Consider the following 17,766-nt stretch of genomic DNA (forward strand, 5'->3'; position numbering starts at 1 on the left):
GTGTGATCATTGCTTGTACAGCCCTCTCGCAGTGTCCGGAGCAAGTATTGTGGGTCTGACACATCGGTGTCAATGTGTTCTTTTTTCCATTTCCAGGAGTGTATATTGTGTTCGAACATTATAAAGTACCCCGAAGAAAACGATCTACTGACACACAGTCAACACGGATTTAGGAAACATCTTTCTTTGGAAACACAGCTAGATTTTTACTCACATGAAGTGTTGAGTGCTATTGAAAAGTGATTTCAAATTCCATATATCTTGATTTCCAGAAGACTTTTGACACTGTACCTCACAATCGGCTTGTAGTCAGATTTCATGCTTATGGAATATCGTCTGTTATGCGACTCGATTCGTGATTTCCTATCAGAGTGGTTTGTAGTAATTGATGGAAAGTCGTCGATTTCAACACAAGTGATTTCTTGCGTTCCCCAACGTGGTGTTATGGGTCCTCTGCTGTTCCTTATCTATATAAACGATTTAGAAGACAATCTGAGCAGCCACCTTATGTTGTTTGCAGATGATGCTGCAGTTTATCGTCTATTAAAGTCATCAGAAGAGCAAAACAAACCGGAAACTGATTCGGAAAAGCTATCTGAATGGTGCGAAAATTAGTAATTGACTCTAATTAATGAAATGTGTGATGGCATCTACATGAATGCTAAAATGAATCCGTTAAACTTCGGTTACACGGTAAAACAATCAAATTTAAAGGGCGGAAATTCAACTAAATACCTAGGAATTGCAATTACGAATAACTTAAATTGGAAAGAACACACAGAAAATATTGTAGAGAAGGCGAACCAAACACTGCTATTTATTGGCAGAACACTTAGAAGATGCAACAGATCTACTAAGGACACTGCGTTTGTCTGTCCTCATAAAAAGTACTGTTGCGCGGTTTGGGATCCTCACCAGCTGCATTAACGGACTACATCGAGAAAGTTCAAAGAAGAGTAGCACGTTTTGTATTTATCGAGAAATAAAGGAGAGAGTGTTAAGGACATGATACAGATTTTGGATGGGCACCATTAAAACAAAGGAGTTTCTCGTTGCTGCGGGATCTTCTCACGAAATTTGAATCACCAGCTTTCTCCTCCGAATGCGACCTATGCAGGGAGAAACTAGCATCATAATAAAATAAGGGAAATCTGAGCTCGCACGGAATGATATAGTTGTTCGTTTTTTCCGCTTGCTGTTCGAGAGAGGAGTAACACAGGATTAGTGAGAAGGTGATTCGATGAACCCTCTACCACGCACTTAAGAGCGATTTGTTGAGTGTCCTTGCAGATGTGGACGTCGATGTAGATTCCAATGTTGCGCGTGCGCTTGGATAAAAATAAAAGACGAGAAGCTCCCCCGAACGAGCCTTTTCCTTTGATATACCGACACAGTGCGGAACTTCTTCGTTGTTGCTCATCGCAGCACCGTTTGACGTCCACACCAGCCGCGTCGCGCTGCGCCATATCTCTTTCATTGGTTTTGCACTGCTCGGAGCAGTGCGGCCGGCGTGGATGCGGCTTTAACGCGACCACTTCCGGGACGGAGATGTATACCGTCTCCGTATCGTATCCGCGCGGTGGATTGATGAGGTTTCGATGCTGGCCACCATGGATGTGAGTTTTAGGCGATTTCCCACATCCCACTTGGTAAATACCGTGCTGGTTTCCCTGTTCCGCCTCAGCTACACGATGCGCAAACTTTTAGAACACTTCCTCACACTTGTACACGTAATTGAGTCTACACGCAGACATACTAGTTACAATGATGTTCTCCTTTGCGAGAGGGTGGGGAATAAGAGTGTTTGGTCACCTTAAACACTTAATCGCAGTAGTTGGCCGTGTAATGATGTGTCGGCTCATCTAGCTGCGTGCAGCGGTACTGTGGCAGGGGATTTCTATATTTGCCACGACGGCAGGCATGTACTACGCAGATCAAAAGTATCCGAATGACCGGAGTTGTGTTCTGCTTGACTTGTATGCAGCCCACATAAGATAACTGTCTTGCAGATAATCTGCTGTGTTTTCGGTACAGTTGTTTGACTATACAAAATGGTTACTACAAGAGAAAACCGCTCTGTATTGCTATCATTCTAAATGAAAATTAGTACCGCGGTAATGCAAATATCAGAGAACACGTTGTTAGAGATGACATAGCGTTTATTTCAGTAAATAACATTTCAGAAACATGTTTCAACTTGAAATTACATGACGAAATTCCTTTTACTAGACTAGGACCCGGCTTCCAATTCATCATAACTAACCACGAAAAATCTTAAATACGATTTCAGTCGCAAGTAACGAAGTGTGTGCATGTTTACACCTGAAATTACGTGGCGTAAAGTTGTGTGTTGGACGGAGATTCGAACTCAGCACCTAATCGGTTTGTTAAGTAAGCAGAGTTATATTTAGATATCGAAATTTGTCCTCAGTAGCGAGATGATTGAAACTGAAATGGCGAGAAGAAAAAGTTTTGCCTTAACCAGCACCCATCGTCGTCGTTTCCTAGCCACAATTAGACGCTGAATATCGGTTTATTTCACTGTTAGCGAGGTGTGCACATTTCTGGACGCGACGAAAATTTCTGTCTGGCTTGGAGTCAAAACCGTCAGCAATCGCTGTTGCTGTTAACGCCGTTAAAAATGATAATTTTTCACCTTAGTTTCGTGTGCACATGGCACAACTTTAAATGGCAAGAGGAAAACTTTTTGCGACACGTGCTGATCGTATAGATTTTGATGAGTTTCGCGTCTTGGAGCAACAATAAAACGCTGGAACTGTATCGTCTCAGAGGAATCAAACACGGCGAAAGAAGGGATTTGAGTTCGAATTCCAGTCCAGCACCGATATTTGCAACATCTCAAGTTCCAATAGAAGAAGAAATACGTGCCCTGTGTCCTCAAATGACGATTGGCTCATTAACATAATAAAATTTCCGGCTAGAATGGTTTACTGATGACAAGAGTTTGAACTAGCCACGAATTTGACCTCTGTCATGGCCCAATCTACACCGTGTCTCCTCCTGTTAGTAGCGAAGGGATACGACATTTAATTTAAGGCAATTATTACACTCGGTCGCCAGGTCACAGTAAGACAACGAGTGCAGCACCTCTCCTGGGCTCGTTACCACATCGGTTGGACTCTAGACTTACGGAAAACTGTGATCTGATCAGATGAGTCATGAGTCCCGATTTCAGTTGGTGAGACATGATAGTAGGGTTCGAGTGTTGCGCAGACGCCACGGAGCCATGGAAGCAAGTTGTCAATAAGGCACTGTTCAAGCTGGTGGTGGCCCCATAATGCTGTGATTTGTGTGTACATGGAATGAACTGGGTCCTCTGGTCCAGCTGAACCGATCATTGTTTGGAAATGGCTATGTTCTGCTACTTGGAGACAGTTTGCAGCCATTCATGGACATCATCTTTCCAAACAACGATCCTCCATGTTACTGTACCCGATTGGTTTGAAGAACATTGTGGTCACCGAGATCGTCCAACATGAATCTCATAGAATATTTGTTGGACATAATCGAGAGACCAGTTTGTGAACAAAATCCTTGATCGGCAACGCTTTCGTAATTACGGACGGCTATAGAGGCAACATGGTTCAACATTTTTGCAGGGGACTTCCAACGACTTGTTGGATCCACGCCACGTCTTGTTGCTACACTACGACGGGTAGGAGGAGGTTCGACACGATATTAGGAGATATCCCTCAGTGTATGCTCCTCTTTGTACTTTTAGTGAAAAGGAGAAGGCAAAGGGAGAGAAAGGTGCATTTATGCCCTATATTATCGTTATTGGGATCTTAAGGCTTGTACTACCCTCTTTTTGCCTACTGTGTTCAAACGACTACAAGTTTTATAATTACTTACGAATATCTAAATCGACTTTCTTTGAAATTGTAGTTAATAAAGTTTGATATTACCGAATGAATGATCGCAGCGCCACCGGTGGCGTGGTTGGCTACGCCGCCTGGCGGTCTAGTGTCAGGTCGGTAACGCACTAGGCAGCCTGGCTGCCACAGGCAAAAAACCAGTGACGGTTCATTGCAGCCCGCGCAGTAGGCAGCCAGGATGTTCTGTCTGTGGCAGCCACCAGAACACGTCGAACTGCACAACAATCGTCTGGCTCAGCTCAGCCAGTTGCGAGCAGCTTGTCCCGCAGAGAACGTATGTTGCTACCGTCAGTCTCCGGGCAGTTGTCGAAGCAGTCATACCTTGTTTTGCGCCCCCGAAAGAAAAATCGCGATGACTTTCGTTACGGAGAAATGTAATCGTGCAATTAAAAGTCGAAAACCAATCTGAGATGTGTCTTGTGGAGGATATAGTGATCGGGATTCACAGAGAAGACGTGAGGAAACCACACGTATAGTGTGTGAGAAGAATATGACTGAAAATTAAAAGAATGAAGAAGAGAAGAAGATGTGACGAAATTACAAGTGAAGTGCGTTAAAATAATATAACTAAAAATTCGGTAAGTGATTTTCTATTTATTACGTAATAAAAATTTGTTATAGAACGTAATACTGTATACTTAACAATAATATACACTATTTCACATGGAAGCAATGATAGGAATATAGCCGGCCAGTGTGGCCTAGCAGTTCTATGCGCTTCAGCCTGGAACCGCGCGACTGCTACGGTCGCAGGGTCGAATCCTGCCTTGGGCATGGATGTGTGTGATGTTCTTAGGTTGGTTAGGTTTCAGTAGTTCTAAGTTCTATGGGACTGATGATCTCAGATGTTAAGTCCCATAGTGCTCAGAGCCATTTGAACAAGTTTCAGCTTGGAATTAAAATGCAGAGGAAGTGCTAAAAGTGGATCAGCAGCTGTTCTACGTATATTTTGAACAATTACAGTTTCTCAAGGAAACAGTAGTAAACAGTACAACACGAGCTAGCCTGACTCAAACAGACGTTGCTGAAAGTAACGATGGGGAGCAGTAGCTTACAAAATCGGTCACCTGTTGTTAAAATGAAGCAGAAAACAAACGAAGGGAGACTGATTGATGTACAACAACAGAGTACGTCAGTGAGGGAGAAGCGGGAAAGGAACTGTTTCTGCTTTTGTTACGAGAAGATATCAAAATAATTCCGGAACATCGCAAACTTACTACAAAAATGGAGATAATTGACGTCATAAGAAGAGCACAAATGCTTCCACTGCAAACTCATCACCAAGGCTATTCTGATTATGTGCCAGTAACGTCAGTCGCTGTACCATGTAGCCATAGGTATGAACCAGAAGCCTCGAGGAGACAGATATTCAACTTGGATACCTAATGCAGGAAAATGATGCTAGAGGAGACTTAGCAGAGCGCAGAAGGAAAGTCGCCGCGGTTATTCCACGCCCGTTGCAGACAGACAGGCCACTGCTGCGCGATATGTTAAGCTGTTAGCACCCATTGATGCAACCGTATCAGCTCAGAATTATGAAATACTTGGTCTGTTTCAGTCAGTATTGCAAGAAGTTTTATATTAAAATTCTTTTCAAATTTTGTTAATATTTAGCATAGAACATTAAAATAATAATGTCAAATCATCTTCTTTGTTGTCTTATTTTCAAACAATCATTTCTGTTTTTTAGATTTCTCCCTTTTCAGTTCGTTCAGATTCGTAACATTAAAATGGAAGTGCGAGGGAGAAAACGATCACATTCAATAATTTTTTTTCTCAATTTTGGTGTTACACAGCCGTTAAGTTTTTTTTAAATTGTACATTGTCTGTGCGACCATTATTGATGTCATAAATCTTCGGTGTTCTTAGTTGACACAGAATTTTACAAGACAAATGCTTTGTTTTTGTTTCAAAAATAAATAAATTATGGCTTCTCATTTTTCCTCCTCACTCTTCAGTTGTTTTCAAACCTTATTAAAAATTAACTATCATATTTGTTTTTGAACTCACCTCGGGGTAATGAACAACTTATCTTCCGAACTTAAACAAGCTCACATGTGAGTATCGGTATCCATAACAAAATTCTCATATTTTCCGAAAAGTTATAAAATGATTCCACTGACATTCTTGTAAAGTTTAAGAAAACGATTCGGGTAGTTTCGAAGATCCTCCATGTAATTTTGAAATAAACCCTTTGTGTGCCGCTCCAAAAGTAGAAGATGATCAAATACCTCTTTTTGGCTTTGCGTTTCGTTTGAGTCAAAAGCTTCTTCCACGTCCATCTCACTTGACCCTTCGGTCACGACCGACTGTCGGCTACTCAACATTTCGGCTTCTACAGCCTGGGTACCTAGTTCATTATAACTAGTGTACGGATTTTCATGCAAATGCATATGTTTTGTATTATTCGAAAAGTGTGCTCTTTGGATAATATGTTCGAATTACCTCTTTTCTTACGTTTTATGTGTAGTTTTATAGTGCATATAAATTCATATTTTGCCTGTGTTATGAATAAGAATAGTATTTACGATAATTTTAATTTCGCTGTATGTTTTGTGTGTTTTTTAATTAAAACACTTATTATTTAAAAAATATGGACATTTAGAATTACTTGTTCATTTGTTCGGTTATTGTGAAAGCTTATTTTTATGTATTTATTTATGAGTTTGCTTTCTTCCCGATTCGCTGCAAGGAGTTACTTTTCGCGTTTGTTCACGTAGTACATGGCCTTGGTTGCGGGATTTCTCCGGTCTCCGTGCAGAGTTGCACCAACGTAGGTATTAAGGGATTAGTCGGAACTGTGTCTTTTGGAACTGCGTACAGCGTAACACCAAGCAACAGTTTTAACATTATTAGTTAAACTGTATACAAGTTTTTTTAAGTGTTTCGTTTAATAAAATTAATATCATTTAAATTAGTACAACAGTGAAGTGAAGTGTCGAATGACTCATCCTGTTCTGCCTACAGAAAATCAGTGCATAGTTCTGGTGAGCGGTGACTACTGGCTAGTGGCTTGGTGGTATGTTTTAAGTTCATCACATTTGCGATGCCAAAAGTGAAAACAAGTAAATCAGTGTTAGAATGCAACACTATGAGTGGGAGTTCGAAGAAGAGATGATAACGACAGATGGCAAAATACTTATTGCCTTGCACGCGAAAAAACAGTACGTAGCGAAAAACGTTTCGAAGTCGTTCGGCACGCGAACACTAATAACCACAATGAGAAAGTAAGATGTAAATCCATGATAAGTGTTCCCGCCCAGATATTGTTAGGTGAATCTTCTAACGGTACATTTTCAAAGTTTTATTTTGATTTGTGCGGAGCCTCCTTGTCGGTAGATATTCCGCTGTGGAAATTTAGTTGCCCTTTTCTGAGAAATTTCCGTGAGAAATGTACAAGTGTAACTTGCGCCGACACCTGTGACCGAGCGGTTCTAGGCGCTTCACTCCCGAACTGCGCTGCTGCTACGGTCGCAGGTTCGAATCCTGCCTCGGCCATGGATGTGTGTGATCTCCTTAGATTAGTTAGGTTTGAGTAATTCTAAGTCTATGGGACTTGATGACCTCAGATGTTAAGTCCCATTGTGCTTAGAGCGATTTGATCCATTTTTGTAACTTGCGAGACGAATTCACTATAAGTAAAAATTACGTATAGCAGCGCTACAACCATAAAAAAATAAGGGATCAGATTCAAAATAATTTTATAAGACGTCAATCGAGGAAACATAAGACTATGAGGGACGGTTTATTTCAAATATTGTAATTGGGTCTCTTACCAAAAATATACCGTCTACGCTGTTTCTACTTGCTATAGAACAGTTTCAAATGACAAAGAGCTCTGCAGTGCTCATTTTCTTATCGATTCCATGATTTTATTATGGCCAAATGGCATTCAGTAAGAGCGTGTATTACTGTTTGTGACAGACGCAGCAAGTTACATCATTATTGCTCTCCAAAATATATTTCCGAATATGATACCTTTAGCTTGTCTTGCTCACGGGTTACATCGCTTTGCTCAAACTATAAGGACAAATTTTCATCCTGTGTCTTGTGAAGAAGATGTTTGTTAAAGTACCCTATAGACTTCAGAGCAGCAGCACCTGACATTCCCATGCCACCAGAAACAATCATAACGCGCCGGGGCACATGGTTGTTTGCAGTACATTTGGATGCTGTTAACAGCGTCGTTTCTACATTTTACACGCAAAAAAGTGCAGCCTCAATTCAAACTGCCCTAAATGTTCTGAACACCAAAGAAACAGTAGCTAATCTAGGTATATATCTGTTCATTTTTCTCATCTTTCAGTGGCAATTGTTTCTGTGGAGTCAGGCAGTTCTACTCTTAGTGATCTATTAAAGTATGTTAAAAAGCACAGGCTGTAAACTTGATTCTGTTGCTGGAAGAGTTGGTGAAATAGTGAACGTAAAAGTTCAGAGCACACCTTCCAAAAATACAGAATACGAACAAGGTTGTGAAATTGAAGAAATTTTAACCGGTAAGCGCACTGAACTTCCGAACAACACGTCGCTAACAGCAGAACAAGTTAGCCGCTTTTGTACATAAATCATTGAGTTCCTGTGAGATAGACAAAAGTTTCTCTCACTAAAAGCACATTTTGCTAGACAGCAGGGGACGATTTACTTTCGAACACTTGAAACATACCGTGATTGTGAACTGTAACACAAGGAAAGTGGAAAACTAACTGTGATAATAACAGCTTTCCGTAAAGTAATATAAAACGCAAATTTTCATGCATGTTTCTTTGTGACTCATTCAAGGGCATTTACATGAGTCCTTTTTGTAGTAAAACGATGTCAATAAAACTTTTATATATTTTTATGTGAACAGTTTATGCACCTAATTTAGATTTTTTGTACCATAAATGCTTACATATTTAAGGGCTTATTACTGACTGGTACCTAGTTATGGCCATAATGAGAGCAGCGTCACGGGTGGCGCGGCTGGCTGCGCCGCCTGGCTGTCGAGTGTAATAATGTCCTAAATTTTAATCCACAGTGCAACCCTACATTGTTCAACCCAGACGTTAAGTATTTGAAGCCAGAATCAGTCCAACAGACCATCGGGCTACACACAGGGTTGTTCTATTATCATGTCGCAATGGAGGATGCTGTTCAAACCATTCATTTCCCTATACATCCCCATTGATATTCAGTAGCTGCCTTGGCCTCTGAATGGATTCTTTCGACTTGACTTTGTAATCACTTAAATAAAATGACATAACAGCCAGGTGAACGAACTGGCAACACGATAGAATGTTGAAATTTCTGCAGGAAATGTTGCATTCCAATTGAGATGCTGTGCTGTTGCATGAATTTCTGGCCTTGTAGTAACTCTGGCGCAGTTTAAAAGCAAAGCCGTGTCTCGCTACCTTTTTATTTTTTTTAAATTGTATTTGCATTGTCCATGGTGTAGTGACCTTTCCACAAGCGGTGTATTATTTGAAGACTATTCAAGTATGTAATTACCAAGGCAAAATTTATCCGAAAAAGAAGGTTGGTGTTTTAGTTGGAGGAGATTTTATATGGCGCGTTGTCACACAGGTTGCTATAAGAATATTTAAGAATCGTAATTTTTTGAGGTTCTGAACTCTTATTGTGACGTGTTGAACATATGAAGAATATGAGGATTGTTCTTTATGCACTAGAACACAGAGCATGGAACAAGAAAATAGTCTTAACATTTGTGACATTTTGTTCCTTTTCGATTTAAAAGACGGTTGGAGGCATGTGGAAACAAATGTAATGTCTGTGTGTGGAGTGTGTGCATCCAAGAAACCGCACCAAAAAGAAGCTTTCTCGTTTCAAGTAGGACCGTTTCGACGTGAATTAGTCATCCTACTGAAGAAGACCAATGGGCTCTGGTGAATGTGATTTTTACAACTGGCCAATGTGGCCCACGGAAATTGTAATGAACTGCGATCATTTAATCTTAGTGAGACACTTGAGTCGAGTGGTCGATGTGGAAAAAAAAACGCAGACAAATGCGAGGGTGCATTACAAACTTAATTATTTATATAGATAGTTTGTCGATAGGTTTTGATGAGTGGGTGCAAATATCAAAATATATGGCAATAATTTTCCAGATCTTTCAGTTGCATTGACTCAGAAGCTTTAATTTTTTACATCACCATGAGACTGTAGACTTAAGCATTTCACATAATTTTCTATTTAATGCTTCTACCTGTTCGTAAGGAAAAAAGTGGACTTAGTAGTTGAAGGGACGGACGGACAGACATATAGATAGACAGACGTCAGAGTGATCCAATGGATCCGTTTGTACCGATTGAGTTGCGGAACTTTGAAACGAAAGAAAGAAAGAAAGCAAGAAAGCTTATAATAAATTGAAGCCGGGTTCTGGCCAGACAGTGGTCGTGTGTGTGTGTGTGTGTGTGTGTGTGTGTGTGTGGTCGAAAGCTCAAATGCATAGCAGTCTTTTTGTTGTGACTGTCTACGACTCAAGGTCTCTTATATATGGCGAGCGAGTAGCAATTTATCCTTTCCATAATATCGTAGTTGAGGCAAAATCTATAATTCAAGGCTTTTTCAAAGTGCTATGTGAGAAGATCGGTGCTTGAACACATTCAGTTGCTCTTTTATTAGTAATACTTGATAACTTTTAAGGGATAAAATACTAAATAGAATGTTTGAACTGAGGAATGAGGTATTCTGTTTCTTAAAGGAGAAATAATTGCTCTCCGGCAGATTGTTTCAGGAACGGAGATTTTCTGTTGAATATGGCTTACTTCACTGACATTTTTGAGGAACTAACTTCGAAGTAGTCAGGAAACTGCACCACCTGGAATCAAAAAGTGAAAGCATTGTAAAGAAATTAGAGCTGTGTCAAAATCGAATGGAAAGGGACAAGCTAGATATATTTATTTATTTATTTATTTATTTATTTAACCTGGCAAGATTAGGGCCATCAGGCCCTCTCTTACATCTAACCAGGCATTCTACTTATTTTACAGTCATATGTTTTAGTAGGCATGTTAAACTACATCTAATACAAAAAGTGAGATAAACAATTAGAAAGGTACACCTCGAAAAATACATTATTGAAGAGAAAGATTTTAGATAGGAGTGCTGGCAGCAGGGAGTATGAGGGAGACTCATGGTGAAGGGAGGAGAAGAATAGAGAGACATGATGAAACATGATTAAGGAAAATATAAAGGAAAAGAAGACTGCGTGGCTAATACAGATAGATGAAGTGGAAAGCATCTCAGGAGCAAGATAGGAGACGCTAGCTTTGCTATTTGACAGATGAGAGGATTGGCCTTGCACATTAATTTTGTGGAGAATTTTATGCGGATGATAGTAGGAAATGCTTCAACTTCTTCTTAAAAGCAACAGTAGATTGAATTTTCCTCAAGGTAAGGGGCAGTTTGTTCCAGAGGCGGACAGCGGCAACTGAGAAGGAGTTTGCAAAAGTTTTTGTTTTGTGAGTGGGCACAGTTAGGATACCAGATAAGAGTGACCTCGTGTTTCGATTATGATGGCATGACAGGTTTTTAATCTCTGCAGCTAGGTACTGGGGTGCTTGCGCGACGAGGAGTCGGTGAAGTAGACATATAGTGTGGTAGTCACGCAGTTTGTCCGGCCGCAGCCACCCTAGCTCAGAGTATGAAGCACTAACATGATCATATCGGCGAATGTTGCAGGTGTAACGCACACAGGCATTCATGGTTAGCTCTAGCCGTCTTTTGTTTTCACTACTCATGCCTTATTGAATCACATCACAATAGTGGAGGTTCGATAGAACGAGTGCTTGCACGAGCTGGCGTTTCAAGTCCTGTGGGAATATGTTCCGAAACTTTTTGAGAGCATAGAGACAAGCAGACGTCTTTCGGCACACTGCGACTGTATTCTCCGCCCAGTTGAGATGCTCGTCCAAAGTTACACCCAAGTTCTTCACTGTTTATTCCCTACTATAGTGCCACTGTTGGAGGAAACAGATAATCCGAGACTTCCAATGAAGAAAATAGTTTTATTGAATCGAAAATTCATTCGAAAAATGCTCCTGGTCCATCATGTCTAAATATAAAAGAGCAAGGACAACTTATTGAGCTCACTTGTGATACTACACTGAAGAGTAAATGAAATGAAGTGTCTTTGTTGGAGTTTTGGATAAATATTAGCAAGGAATTCCCGACACTGAATCAAAATGCGCGGCGAAGATCCTGATTCTGTTTGCAACAACATACTTGTGCGAGACCGGTTTTCCACTTTGTCAGCTATGATGTCGAACTACTATTCAAAGCCTAATGTAAGCAAAGAATTTAGAGTGGATGTTCCTGCTATTACACCACACGTCTTGGGAAACTTCATTCTCAAAAGCAAGCTCATCCATCATACTGAATTTTGTAATTTAAATTTTTAACGCCTATTTAATCATTGTTTGCCGAGTTATAAACATTGTTCATTCCATAGTTTCTGAATAAATGAAAATGCGATAAACAATTCGTTCCGTGTTTTCGTTATAATAATTCATGTAGTTTTGATTCCCGTTGCGTAAAACCCTTCTAAACTAAATTTTGTAAGACAAGGAATAAGAAAAAATACAAAAATGTCTACCTTTATTAATAAAATAGGCTGAGGGAGGCCTTGCACTATTTTTCCACGTGAAGTGGTCCCAGAGCGAAAAACTTCGAGAACAACTGCTCCAGACCGGCCGCGGTGGTCTAGCCGTTCTAGGCGCTCAGTCCGGAACCGCGCGACTGCTACGGTCGCAGGTTCGAATCCTGCCTCGGGCGTGGATGTGTGTAATGCCCTTAGGTTAGTTAGGTTTAAGTAGTTCTAAGTTCTAGGGGGCTGATGACCACAGATGTTAAGTCCCATAGTGCTCAGAGCCATTTGAACCAACCGCTCCAGGTGGTACTAAATTGAGATTGCGAAGAGACTTAATGTTGAGAAGTTAAAATTTCCATACTGGTTTTCGATCTGGAAGCTTGTAGCTCGGCAAGTAAGAAGCAGAAAAATTGTATAGGTCTCAGTGGCCTTAGAATTTTCAGCTAATGCGTCTTCCCCTTCACAGAGCAGCTGCGTAAACACTCAGCTACTGTCCTCAGTATCCGCAGTTCGTCGTATATATCACAAGATAATTCGCAATGTTAATATGAGATTAGTCATAGATCCTGTGTGGAACGATTGTCAACGAGTTGTGGCATCTTTAAGTGAGAATCGTTCAGATTACTTACTGGAAACGAGTTGAGTACCTGGTGTTGCTCAGGTATGAACGGTTCCAGTTCTTTTAGTATTCCCCCCCCCCCCCCCCCTCTCTCTCTCTCTCTCTCTCTCTCTCTCTCTCTCTCTCTCTGTGTGTGTGTGTGTGTGTGTGTGTGTGTGTGTGTGTTCCTTCTACCAGTCTCTTCCTCCTCTTCTCTCTACACGTTACCACTCCACCCCTATGAGGGATTGTTAGTTCTTAGCCCCGTAGTATGCCTTTCCAAATAGTAAATAATCAATGTACGGCGTTCGGTTGAAATCGATCCAGGGGCTTAAGAGGAGTCTTTTTACTCGTGGCCTTACCTGCATACGCACATGTCACATTTGATTGCACTACTGGCCATTAAAATTTGCTACACCAAAAGAAATGCAGATGATAAACGGGTATTCATTGGACAAATATATTATACTAGACCTGACATGTGACTACATTTAGGTGCATAGATCCTGAGAAATCAGTACCCAGAACAACCACCTCTGGCCGTAATAACGGCCTTGATACGCCTAGGCATTGAGTCAAACAGAGCTTGGATGGCTGCCCATGCAGTTTCAACACGATACCACAGTTCATCAAGAGTAGTGACTGGCGTATTGTGACGAGCCAGTTGCTCGGCCACCATTGACCAGACGTTTTCAATTGGTGAGAGATCTGGAGAATGTGCTGGCCAGGGCAGCAGCCGAACATTTTCTGTATCCAGAAAGGCCCGCGCAGGACCTGCAACATGCGGTCGTGCATTATCCTGCTCCAATGTAGGGTTCTGCAGGGATCGAATCAAGGGTGGAGCCACGGGCCGTAACACATCTGTAATGTAACGTCCACTGTTCAAAGTGCCGTCAATGCGAACAAGAGGTGACCGAGACGTGTAACCAATGGCACCCCATACCATCACGCCGGGTGATACGCCAGTATGGCGATGACGAATACACGCTTCCAATGTGCGTTCACCGCGATGTCGTCAAATACGGATGCGACCATGATGATGCTGTAAACAGAACCTGGATCCGTCCGAAAAAATGACGTTTTGCCATTCGTGCACCCAGGTTCGTCGTTGAGTACACCATCGCAGGCGCTCCTGTTTGTGATGCAGCGTCAAGGGTAACCGCAGCCATGGTCTCCGAACTGATAATCCAAGCTGCTGCAAACGTCGTCGAACTGTTCGTGCATATGGTAGTTGTCTTGCAGACGTCCCCATCTGTTGACTCAGTGATCGAGACGTGGCTGCACGATGCGTTACAGCCATGCGGATAAGTTGCTTTTCATCTCGACTGCTAGTGATACGAGGCCGTTGGGATCCAGCTCGGCGTTCCGTATTACCTTCCTGAACCCACCGATTCCATATTCTACAAACAGTCATTGGATCTCGACCAACGCGAACAGCAGTGTCGCGATACGATAAACCACAATCGCGACAGGCTACAATCCGACCTTTATCAAAGTCGGAGACGTGATGGTACGCATTTCTCCTCCTCACACGAGGCATCACAAGAACGTTTCACCAGGCAACGCCGATCAACTGCTGTTTGTGCATGAGAAATCGGTTGGAAACTTTTTTACATTGGCCAACCTTGTGTGAATACTCTGAAAAGCTAATCATTTGCATATCACAGGATCTTCTTCCTGTCTGTAAAATTTCGCGTCTGTAGCACGTCATCTTCGTGGTGTAGCAATTTTAATGGCCAGTAGTGTACTTTGAGCGGAGCGACATATGGTGATACTGTATGCGAGATAGGTTGCGAATAGAGGTAGCAACAAAGTCGTAATAAATTTAAACGTAATTCTTGATGAGACAGTCTTACTGCATGAACAACGAAAATGTAGTGAGCGATAAAATTTTCACTGTTGTGTCATCAGCTAGGAAAATCTTCGTTAAGGTTTGAAATTATGTCTCAAGTTTATTACAATTCATTAAGTGCTCTCATTCTCAAATATTGGATGAATAAAGTCTTGGTTTTCACGCATCGTGTTTTACACTGCTTTCTCACCGCCCCCCCCCCCCCCCCCACACCAGTTTAATAGGTAGGTGGTTTTTACCCCAACATCCATTCTTTCCATACAGTAAGAGATACGTGTACCAAGTTTGTTTGACATCGGTCTATTGGTTTTGGAGCAGATGTGGAACATGAGTACTTTTCGCTGCGCGGGTCGTTGCGAAACGCGCAGAAAGAGTTTCTGGGAGGTACCGACGAGGATTTTCGGTTGAGGATCCATGGCGCGAACAGCCCAGCGAGGTGGTCCCACAGATTGTTGATTGGGTTTAAATTTGGGGCGTTTGGTGGTCAGGGGAGTATAGTGAACTCATCCTGGTGTTCTTCGAGCCACGCACGTATACTGCGAGCTGTGTGACACGTTGCATTGTCCTGCTGGCAGATGCCACCGTGCCGAGGAGAAAAAACAAACTGCGTTCAGGGACGGACATGGTCCCCCAGGATATAGGCATACCAGGAGTAAATCTAATGATTGTCTCTAACTAGAAGTCCGTAAATATATGTGTGTACGAATTAACTTATTGTAAATTTATCTGGACTTGTAAATAATTTTACATGTCCTATACCCTTGCAAAAAGAGATTTACTGATGAATAAAGCTACTGCTGCTGCTCGTACTACTACTACTACTACTACTACTACTACAACATACTTGTGTTGGTACATTATAACTTCCAGAATGACAAGATCACCCACGGAATACCGCAAAAACATTTGACCGCGATCATCTCCATGTATTGCAGTTGAAGGTCTCTTGGAGTTGCAAAGATGTTAATAGATATGGAATTGCATACGTCCGTCTATACACACAAGTTTTCTTGACAATCGCTGTTGAGTGACGTCATTGCCACAAGCAGTTACTTTCGCCAGCAAGCAGAAGTTAATCTGCGCGGTCAGTTGGTCAACAGTTGCACGTCTATTCCACCGCACACATCTCCGCAGCTGACATTCACCCCTATGATCTATGGCCCGTGGTGCATCACAGTTGCCTCGACGCAGGTTTTGGAAAGCGCCATTCTCCCATGCATGGTATACTTAAACCGCAGTGGCATCAGAACAGTTTACAAACTAGCCATTTGCAAATCCTTCCACCCTTGTCCCGAAAGCCGATGATAATGCCACTTTGGAGGTCAGATAAATCGCCACTTTGTCACATTACGTCAACGACTACACTGTTTTTCCGCATCCCACCGACACGCTTTATATACCCTCCACTGCCAGTGTTGCCACTTGCTGTCTGTAGTGGTTATTGCACGTTGACGTAGAAAGTAGGCTGTGGTCACATTAATGTGACTAGACTGCGTAGATACGAACATACATACGTTTTTTATAATTAATAGGAATGATAAGGAAATATTAAGGGGAGGTTTACTATCTTTGGCCCGAAAAAAGCATGTTCTTTGCGAATTTTTTTCTCCGGATGTGTTACAGATATCAAATTTGGTCAAAATGTTCATTGATATTTCCTCTACAAACTGTAATTTGTTCGACCGGAAATGTCGAAGTGCAAAGGCGGAAGTGCCGTCGGAACGAAACAAAATTTCGATGTAGACCTCCACGCCCGGTACGTCTCAGGTCAGCCGGCTCGTCTGAAAGCAAAATTGAGTTGACGTTAGCGAAGTATATAAGATTCTTTAGGAGTTGTACCTCGCTTAAGTTATGTGGACCATAGGAAACAAAATGGCGGCCATTTGAAAGAAAATAGGATTTTTTCATCGATTTTTCGACTTCGTCGGCCAAGTAAAAATATTTATAGTTGATGAATTGGAATAAAAGTGGTTCAACTCCTAGGCAGTTTAGTTAGCTTCGTCGGAAACAAAGAATCATGCCAATCGGCTCAGTAGATTTGAAGTTACCATACCGCGGGATAAGAAAAAAAGTCATTTCGAGAAAAACGCGTTTGAAGTTTTGACTATATATAAATGCAATATTATGCAACTTACGTTCAATTTGCTATTCCGGGTCCTTAAACTAGTCCTCCTCCTTCCTCATAGAGGGCGTTCTGGTCAATCTGGGCCATCCTGCGCTGCTCCAGAGCCGTTCGTACGGCTGGTGACCAGCAGTTTTCGGCCCGTTGAATCCGGTGGTCGTCCGAATGCCTGGCGAATTGCGTCGAATAGAGCCCCAGGGGGACGTACATCGTTGTCATGGTCTTCAGAATTGAATATCCTTCGGTGAAGCTGCTCACTGCCAGGAAAGTCGCAATCTCCACAGTCTTCGCACCAGAACGCAAATGCTTGAGGGCTAACTTCCAAACATACGCGTTCAGACTTTCATTTGAATTTTGTGTGTTTCCTCCCAAGCACCGGTACAATAACTCGTCCTCCAAAAGAAAAAAAACTTATGCCTCAAAAAAGCCGATTTCAGACAGTGCATTTTTTGTTAAACCGCTAATAACAAACATTTCCGTTACGTATTCGGAAAAACCGTTTCAGAGGTGGATTCTAAACTCTTTTATGGATCCAGAAATGCAACTTAAAAAATAATCGATTTTTTGAACCAAAAAATAGTAAACCTCCCCATAAATGAAGTTAGCAGGACACTTCTGAACCACTCCACGAAGTAAATCGACGGTCACAAAGTTGTCAGACGTATTCTTCAGTGTTACTATTTCTCCATTAGACCAGCTACGGGAAGAACA

General features: G+C 41.7%; 1 protein-coding gene across 1 annotated transcript in view; it reads left to right on the forward strand.

Moving 5' to 3' along the window:
• LOC126299246 (uncharacterized) overlaps nucleotides 1-17,766 on the forward strand; it is a 389,842-nt gene that overhangs the window by 103,306 nt on the left and 268,770 nt on the right. The window lies entirely within an intron of this gene.

The sequence above is a fragment of the Schistocerca gregaria genome, chromosome X, assembly GCF_023897955.1.
Source record: "Schistocerca gregaria isolate iqSchGreg1 chromosome X, iqSchGreg1.2, whole genome shotgun sequence".
Lineage (NCBI taxonomy): Eukaryota > Metazoa > Arthropoda > Insecta > Orthoptera > Acrididae > Schistocerca > Schistocerca gregaria.